We start from the raw sequence: 9,351 nt of genomic DNA, 5'->3' as shown, positions 1-9,351 counted from the left end.
CAGTTGCTGGCACCAATGACATACAGGCTGTCTGACCCCCTGGTCCTGCTCCAGTTGCTGCACTCACACCCCCACGCTCACATGTTCGCGCAGAGAAGAGATTTGCTCACATAGCAAAGACTTAGAAATTAAGTTTAATGAGAGGACAGACTGCACTGGTTGGGGTCCTTCCCCAAACTTCCCATGGTAAGTCCTGTGTAATCCAAAGATGCTCTTCCCCTGCATCCCACCATGTGTCCTGCACCCCTAGGCAACAATCCCGTTAGTCTAAATGGTGATCCAGAGAGCTGCTCTCAGTGGCTCCTCTTGATGGGCTTCACACCTGGACAATGAGGCTGAGGGCTCTCCCAGGGTAGCCTTGGGACAAGATGTTCTTTCCCCAGAGCCTGTAATTTGGGTTCCCACTTGCCAATGAGCCTCTGTGCTCTTCTTGGTTTTGGAGATGGGCTCCTGATGAGCTGGTGGCTCCCCAGTGATGGGGCTGAGAGCAGCTGGGGCAGGGTATTAACTGACTTACTCCTCCTGCCATTGTTAGTGCCTTCTTTGTGTGTGCAGAGGAGCTTTTTATCACTTAACACAATGCAACGAGATCAGACAAGAGGAAACGGCCTCAATTTGCACCAGGGGAGGTTTAGATTGGTTATTAGGAAAAAATTCTTCCTGGAAAGGGTCTTTGGGCATTGGAACAGGCTGCCCAGGGCAGTGGGGAAGTCACCATCCCTGAAGGTGTTTAAAAGGTGTTTAGACGAGGTTCTCAGGGACACGATTAAGTGCTAGAATTGGGTTATGGTTGGACTCGATGAACCTGAGGGTCTTTCCCAACTGAAAGGATTCTATGATTCTATAAATCTCCTGAGGTATCTCTGTCTGGAGGTTACATACCTATGCATTGGTATTATTTAACATATGATAGCAGATCACTGGAATTGCTGTCCAGAAATGCCACATGATTAGGGGAAAAGCTGTGTTCTTGAATGGGCAACGGCTTCATTCAGGGCCAGTATCACAGCCTTGTTTCTAAGACTGTAAATGAATGGATTTAAGAATGGGTACAGGATGGTGTTCAGCAATGCTACAATGCTGTTAGTCTCCAAGGAAATATATTCTGAAGGACATGCATAGAGAACAATACAGCTCCCATATGCAATTGCCAAGGTGGTGAGATGAGAAGAACATGTAGAAAAAGCTTTTTTCCTCCCAGATGCTGCTGGAAGATGTAGAATACAGAAAAGGATGCACATGTAAAATATCAGAGTTAAACATAAGGAACCCAGAATGACAAATGATATGAAAACAGAGTCTATTTTCCAAAGCAGGCTGGTGTCAGAGCAGGACAGTTTGAATAAGGGGGAGTTGTCACAGAAAAAGTGGTGGATCTCATTTGAGCCACAGAAAGTCAGCTGGGAGAGGATGACCAGGCGGTAACTGAAGAGTGTGAAGCCTATGACCCAAGTAGCAACAACCAGGTGGATGCAGAGCAGAGGCTTCATGATGGCAGCATAATGCAAAGGTTGGCAGATGGCAACATAGCGGTCAAAGGACATGACAACAAGTAGAACAAACTCTGTACAGCCCAGGGCAAAATAGAAATAGGATTGGGAAAGCAGCTGCTTAGTGAGATTGTTCTCCTACCAGAACCCAGGATCACAACCAACTTGATGCTTGTGCAGGATGTAAACCAGATTTCCAGGAAGGCCAGATTGCCAATGAAAAAGTACATGGGGGTTTGAAGGCGGTGATCTGCATACACGAGGAAAATGATGGTGGCGTTCCCCATCACTGTTGTCAGGTATATGAGCAGAAACACCAGAGAGAGTAAGAGCTGCGGTCTGATCAAGCCCTGAGAAACCCTCTAGGATGAACTCAGTAACTGCAGTTCCATTTTCTGGTCCCATGTTGAATTTCGGTTCATCATGCCGAGACAGGAACATGGCAAAAAACAAGTGTGATAATTCCACAGTCTGGGTGAAAGGCTCCCCAAAACTCTCTGCTTCTTTCCTTTCTTGCAGTCTTCCTATAGTACACAGATAGAGGACTTCAAGCACTTCTCATACCCTGGTATTTCTGCATCAAATTTCATTTGGAGTTCTGAGAATTTGTTGTCTTCTTTCTATATTTTTCAAACACTCAGAAAGAATTTTTCCTTCAAAACAGAGAATTTTGAAGTCTGTTAGCTATTTTATCCCATTCCTGGCAAATTCCAAATGCACACAGGTCTTTTCCAAACATCTGTCACACCTATGTGCCTAAGTCATCTCTTCTATTGCACAAATGCCAAACTATTACATCAAGTCAAATCAAATCAAATCAAATCAAATCAAATCAAATCTAATCTAATGTATGCTGAAAGCTTTTCTTTCTATTTTTCAGTGCTTGCCTTTTTGGACTAGGAGTCCCTGAGTATCTACTGATTTCAGAATAAGCAGTATCAAGCATCTCTTTCGTAATCCTGTGCTTTCTTCCACAGCTTTGTGCTCTCTGTTTCTTCAGGAAAGGGGAGGGGAGGGCAGAATAGGGACCAAATATAACTCATCTTCTTTAGTTATGGTTCCACCCGGTCTCATCTGACATCCATCTGCACCGAAATGCAGTTACTTCCAAACAGTTGCTCATCGCTATTACTATCAAATATCCTGATCTAAACACAGACCAGGAGAATAGTGACTGGAAGAGATCTGTAACTTTTCTTTTGTGTGCCAGCTATAGGTTGGGAGGACCCAGCCTTGAGAGTTTTCTCCTCTCTCCATTGATTACACAGGGAGCCTTGGGAAAACAAATTCTCACAGGCACCTGTTGTGAAGCAGGTGAAACTCACTATTCAAGTCTCAAATCTCCGATTCCTTAAGTTATTTTGTTTTTAAAATCAAACTACACATGTAGGAGAAAGAAGGACAAAAAATCCCACATATACAATAAAGACTGGTGTTTATCCCTTCATCTTTACATTTGTTTTCAGACATAGAACGGAGTGAGCAGATGGCTCCAAACCCAGAATCATTCAAAATGCAAGGGGAGAAGAGGGAGAGGAGGAGATGGTGGGTTTGAGAAGGTGAAACAAAGTTGTGTGGGTGTGCAAGCAGAGCTCTTCAGTCATTAGTCACCTGGGTGGTCCAAGGACTTTCCCATCTCATCGTCCACAGAGACAGCAGCAGAAACTGGTCTGAGACAATGGATCAACTTGAAACCAAGTGATTGAGTTCAGTCAACCTCCTTCAATATCAACCACCTCCAAAATAAGCAAAAATTAATCACCTTCAAATTAAATGTTGGCCTAACTCGTGTGGGATTTCTCCAGGTGGGATTCCAGACAGTGCTGGAGACGGGCAGATCCTGCTGTGCCTGGGCCTGTTTCCTGTGCATACAGGTAGTTTTTAACATCCTGGATGAAGAATCTCACTCTTTCAGAGATCTCTGTAGCAGTTTCTGCTGCAAAATTGAATAAAATTGAGTAACAGTAATTACTTAACTTGCTTGCACATGCCAGAGAGGATGTGCAGGACAACAGGCTGGCCAATTATAAGAACTCAGCAGAACTGTTGTACGGGGAGCCTCATTTGATCCAGTTGAAGACGCTGTTGCAAAGATCCTTGCAAAGGAGTCTCTCCCAATCTATGGTATTCCGTAATTCAATGAATCTTTTCCTCAGAGAGCTCTTCAAAGAATAGGCAAGGAAGTAAAAGAGACAGAGGGAAAGAATTAGAGATATAAAATGTGCCAATACAAATTGAGAAGATCCTCTGAACAGTGTTTCCCAACTCAAACCATTGGTAGGCAATGTATTTTGGGAAATGGCTGCATAAAAACATTCACATAGAGACACAGTGTTTAATCAGCTTGCTGACACTTGCCCATGGTACTGTCTAAACAAACAAACAAACAAACTGACTATGAAGAGTTTCATGAAAATTCGTTTAAAAATACTAGCAGTTGTGGAAAGGAAGACTTTTTCAGCTATGATACAGAAGTCTTTTCTGCAGAGGGATCAACTATTTCCTAAAATCTACGTTCAGGAATTGATTCAGTTGTTTGCACAGAGGTGGCCACCACTACGACCAACATACCCTGGTGTAGCTGAAGCACCATGTGGGACTGGGAAAAGTCTCCCAGGACCTATGGGAGCTGTTCTGGAGCACGAGCTGGTAGGCGTGAGCTGAGGTAGGGGACCTTAGGGGTGGTGCAGGGCTGCTGGGTGGGCTGAGCAGGGACCTCAGCAGCACAGCAGCCCATTGTGTCCCGTTGGATGCTGCTGTGAGGTCACTTCTGTCACAGGAACTTGCTGACCAGCAGCAGGAAGGCAAATACTCAGAGGTCATGAAGGCCATCACAAAGCTGCTCCAAGATGATGACAGATTTGGGAAGGTCAAGGGGAACTGGGACAAGAGAGACTGGAGATTTGGGAGAGGAAAGAATGGCTTGGCCAACAGAGATGAAAGATTTGGAGGGTTTCAGGTAATGGTGATGCTGCCATGACATTGACTGTGAAAACATTCATGTTAGGCCCTTACGTGGGTTCTAAGCAGTAATCTTAAACTCTAACCTTACCCCTAAATGCTAGTCCTCACCCTGACAGTAATGCACTACTTTAAACCCAAACCTCAAAATTTACCTCTAAGCCAAATCCCAAGCCCATAACCCCTTATTCTTAGTCTTACCCTTTTACTCACTTTAATCCCTACCCTGTATCCCTAACCTTAAATTACCAGCCTTAACATTAGGCCTCACCACAACCCTAAAAAAAAAATGTACCTCACAAAGCTAGCGCATACCCTTGACACTGACAACGCACCTAAGCAGATTGCCAGATGCCTAAATCCTAACCCAGAACAGCGAGCTCTAATCCTTAATCCCTGAATTGAACACCTCATCCCCAAAGCTCTCATTCCCGTGCTCAACCCCCATCACCGCCAACCCCTCTCCCTACCCAACTTCAGCAGTTTGGCCCCTTGGAGCAAGCCAGGGTTATCCTGGAGCAGCCACGGGGCATCTGAAGAGGGATGTGAGGTTACAGGTACCTGACCAGCTGTCAGGCCCAAGGAGGAGATGGGCAGGATTGCTGGGACCAGGTCTATGGTGCCTCAGGGACTCATGGGCCAGCAAGGGGCACACGGCTGTGAGGTCACTTCCACCTGAGTACCTGGTAGGCCAGCTTCAGGCACATGACTGGTCTATGTGCGTGTCCTTGAAGCTGTGCCTAAGGAATTGAAAAGCCACCAACATGCACGTAGCTTGAATGTTGTTTGCAAGGTCTCTGCTGCCGTAGCGCCTTGCAGGACTGGCATGGAGATGCACCTGGCAGTCAGAGAAAGACCACCAGCAGGTGCATGGGCTTGGAGGGTGACAATCATTTTACTTTTATCTGCAGCAGGCACATGCCTTTAGTCTTGTCCAGCAAGCTGAAAGGTCAACAGCAGGCGTGTGGCTTGGAAGATCATGGTGAGGATACTTCTTTCTGGTCAGCTGAGAGACCACGAGCAGGCTGACGGGCTGGGTCAAAGACTTTAAGGGTGGATTCTGAGATCATGGAACTTTGCTTGATAATGGGAAAGAGCAGAAGAAAGAGAAAATCTGCTGCAAAGTGCGGCTTAGAATGTGGAGACAGGGCATGATGAGCTCAAAATGTCACTTGAGGGCTGCACTGTGGTGCAAGAGGTCACCCAGAGGGAGTCTGCGATCAGCCCATGGCTTTGTGTTTCACAGAACAGCCAGGGAGGTTGGAAAGACATCAGTGAAGTATGGAAATGCCATGGCGAGAGCAAGGTGGGGAAGAGATGGGTGTCTACAGCCATGGGGAGAGAGGGGCAGGTGTGGGACAGTGGTGGTGGAGATGGCCAAGGGCTCTGGTAGGGCTGGAAGGCACCCATAGAACAGAGATCTCTGTCCACTTGGCCATGGCAGTTGTCTCTGCCACAGACCTGAGAGGAGACACGTCCTCATGGCACAGGGGCCTCATCGCAGCCCCACAGGGAGGTGTCAGGCTGTTGTTCTTCACTCAGCATCACACCCACATCCCACTGCCCCAGGAAGAGCCACGCAGGAGGGACAGGATCTGCCTTGCCAGGGCCTGGGCTGAGGGCTTGGCCTTTCTGCCTCATAAATCGAACCAAAGGTCTTCTCAGCATCAGAACTGTCTGTACGTGACCTTTGCCTATCTGCCATCATGGCCTCCAAGTATCTGCTCTAACGACTCCATCAGGAGAGTTTGTTGGTAATTGCCGTCAGTTGGGCCAAGTAATGCTCCCAGACACTTTGGCATTTGCTTCTGACTTTACGTCCTTGAGAGGTTTTTTCAGTCTCCTCTCAGTATCTGAGTTCATGGACTCAGCACCAAATGCACCATGGGGCTCATAAAAGTGGAGAAAGCCCTAAGGATCCGTGTGTCTACCACGATTTTTGAAAAGTCTTCAAGACTTGTACAGCAGAGAGGTTTTAGAAGTCCAGTTGAAGATTTCTATAAGCATTTAATAATTTTTATTTTCATATTTAAGGATTTTTTCATTACTTTTCAGTTTATGGAAGAGGTGATAACCAGCATTTTCTAATTGATATTGATCCAGACTGTCTCCTAAGGAGGTCTGGACAGATTGGAAAAGTAGTCCCTTGAGGTCTGACACTGTGTGGACAACCTTGCTCCTCACCTCCCAACACCACTATTTCTGTCATCGGACATCTGGGAGTTACATCACTTTTCCTTACATCAGACTTCTCCACTGCAACTGGCTGTTAAAGCCACTTTCCATGAATTTCCACCTGCTCTCATTAGAGAACTGACTGCAAACAGGCACAAAAAGGTTTTGCTTGGTTTTGAACACAGAAATTCAAATGTGATTAGATCATCAAAAAGATGCTCTATGCCAAGTCCAAGCTGGCTCCAGTGAGTTCCACCTTCCAGAAGGGAGAACCATGCAATAAATATTTTTGAGAGATAGATAGGAAATTATAAATAGAAACACAATTAAAAGACATGGTGAATTTCTTCAGGCCAGGAGGAAATAACTGTAATGTGAGGGAGATGAAACACACGGAGTAAGAGATACAGTACTGGTGATGCAAAGACAAGGAAATATCAATATTTCTTCTCCTTCTGTTAATACACATCCTGAAAAATTCTCAGTTAGAAATCAAGGGAAAAGCTCAGACATTTTACTGAATGTACTCAATCATTTAAGTTGATTTAAATGTTCTCATAAGATTTGAAATTTCTCAGGATTGCGGTCACTGTCCAACCATGAGCACAGAACCTGCAGGAGACCAGAGGCCCTTGGGAGCTGCAGGCGGAGTTCCATCTGAACTGGGGGAGCCACCAGTGATGCCACTGAAGTCCCAGAGGACCTGGACAATGGCATCCAAACTATCAAACTTGAGTACAAACGGAGAAAACCTGAGACCATTGGGGAAAAAGTAACTGATGATAGTTGTGAACTGGGGAAGAGACTCGGGCAGAGAAAGGGAGGGATCAAGGTGGACTGTGGAAGAAGCAGCCTGTGGAAGAGTGGGGAGGAGAGGGATTCGAGGGACCAGCTGCCCGTGGGGAGGTGGCTGGTCAGTGCTGGTCTGGCCAAACCCCCTGCCTCATCACCATGGTCTGTCCTGCTTATTAGGCTGGTTTCAGTTGGAGTAGAGTTACTTATCTTCATAGTCACTTGTACGGGGCTGTGTGTTAAATCTGTGATGGAAACAGTGTTGATCACAGCCCAATATTTCAGTCATTGCTGAGCAGTGTTTGCACAGTATCAAAGTCTTTTAAGCTTCTCACGCTGAGAAGTGAGAGGAGGCAGGGGGTGTCCAAGAAATTGAGAGGAGACGCAGCTGGGACAGCTGACCCCAACTGACCAAAGGGGTCTTCCATACCATATGTAGTCATGCTCAGCAATAAAATCTGGGAGGAGAAGGGAGGGGAGAACACTCAGAGTGATGGCGTTTGTCTTCCCAAGTAACTGCTATGTGTGATGGAGCCCTGATTTTCTGGAGATGGCTGAACACCCACCTGCGAACGCAAAGCAGCGGGTGAATTCCTCATTTTTCTTTGATTGCACACACAGCTTTTGGTTTACCTATTAAACTCTCTCTTGGGTACCGCTTGCTGCTGCTCCCTCATTTTCCTCCTCTTATCACTTTCCTCCTCTTTATCTCAATCCACGAGTTTTCTTTTACTTTTCTTATCCTTCCCCCCATCCTGCTGTGGGGGAGCGAGCGACCGACTGTGTGGTGCTGAGCGGATGACCAGGGTTAAACTACGACATTTCTTAAAGTCCCCTCCTGGCTATTTGCTGTGTGAGCGGGTTCACTGTTGCGTGTGGTTTTGGTCAATTCTAAGTGAGGGTAGCAAGGAGGAGGAGGACACCAGGATGTGAAGACACCCAGGGTGGAATGGCCAAATGGGTAATATCTCTGAGTCTGGGCAAACACAAAGCCCAGGTCCACAGCTGGGGGAACACAGGAGCGTGTGAGACAGTGCATAAGTTCTGCCCAGGATGCACGGACCACTCGTGCAACCTTCACACCAGAGCAGTCTGAGAGGGGCAACAGGACAGGGTCAGTTCTGTTGCTCATGGTTGTGTAAGTGCTGCTGTTGGTGTGGTGGCTGTGAGGGTGCTGTTGCCTGTTGGAGCTGGTCTGTATCAGACTGTCTGTGTCCATCTTTGTTTCCCTGCAGATACCTGCATTTAGTGCTTTCCCTTTGATGACTCCACCTTGGGCCATGTCTCACTCTGTGGGGTCCTGTCACTGCCCACCTCAGGCACACGCGGTCCGTGTGTATCTCATGGGCTCTCCGGGCAGCTCCAGATTCCTCTCCTGGAGGATTGTCCTCTGCCCCATCATGCACTGGGACGGTGCATATCTCCGTGACCATTCACCATCTCCACTGTCAACAGACAACAAGGGATGTGCCCTGCTGCATCCTGCTGTTGCCCTTGGCCATGGATCCAGCAAAGCAGCAGCCCCGATTCGCAGGTGTCAGAGAGGGAACGACCACTGAGTTGCCCATGGGCAGCCCCAAGGCCACCAGGGCTGCTCCTCCATGGGGCAGCATTTGCCTCCTGGACCCTCCTGTGTCCTGGGGCTGCTCCCCCAGCTCCAGAGGAGTGTGAAGAGATGGGACCTGAGACAAATTGTTTTCTGCTGCTTCATTTATTGAGTTTATCAAAAATTAAGGAGCACATATACATATGTACATGAGGTCTTTGGTTCAAGGAAAGACACGCAGGAGGCCAAGAATTATATTATTACAGCCATGAACCAAGAAACAAAGCCCAGCAAAAGCACTATGGAAAAATATAGACACATAAGAAGAAAAGTTAGTCCTGGCTATTTCTCTTGCAGCACTAGTGACATAGTGTGAACCTTAGTAAC

General features: G+C 46.9%; 1 pseudogene; it reads right to left on the bottom strand.

Annotated features, from left to right (window-relative positions):
• Positions 1-950: 950 nt before the first annotated feature.
• Positions 951-1,895, bottom strand: LOC135999506 (olfactory receptor 6E1-like; annotated as a pseudogene).
• Positions 1,896-9,351: the final 7,456 nt, after the last annotated feature.

Source organism: Caloenas nicobarica, chromosome 28, assembly GCF_036013445.1.
Source record: "Caloenas nicobarica isolate bCalNic1 chromosome 28, bCalNic1.hap1, whole genome shotgun sequence".
Lineage (NCBI taxonomy): Eukaryota > Metazoa > Chordata > Aves > Columbiformes > Columbidae > Caloenas > Caloenas nicobarica.
Note: the sequence above shows the minus strand (reverse complement) of the source record. Positions and strands in the feature narration are given on the sequence as shown.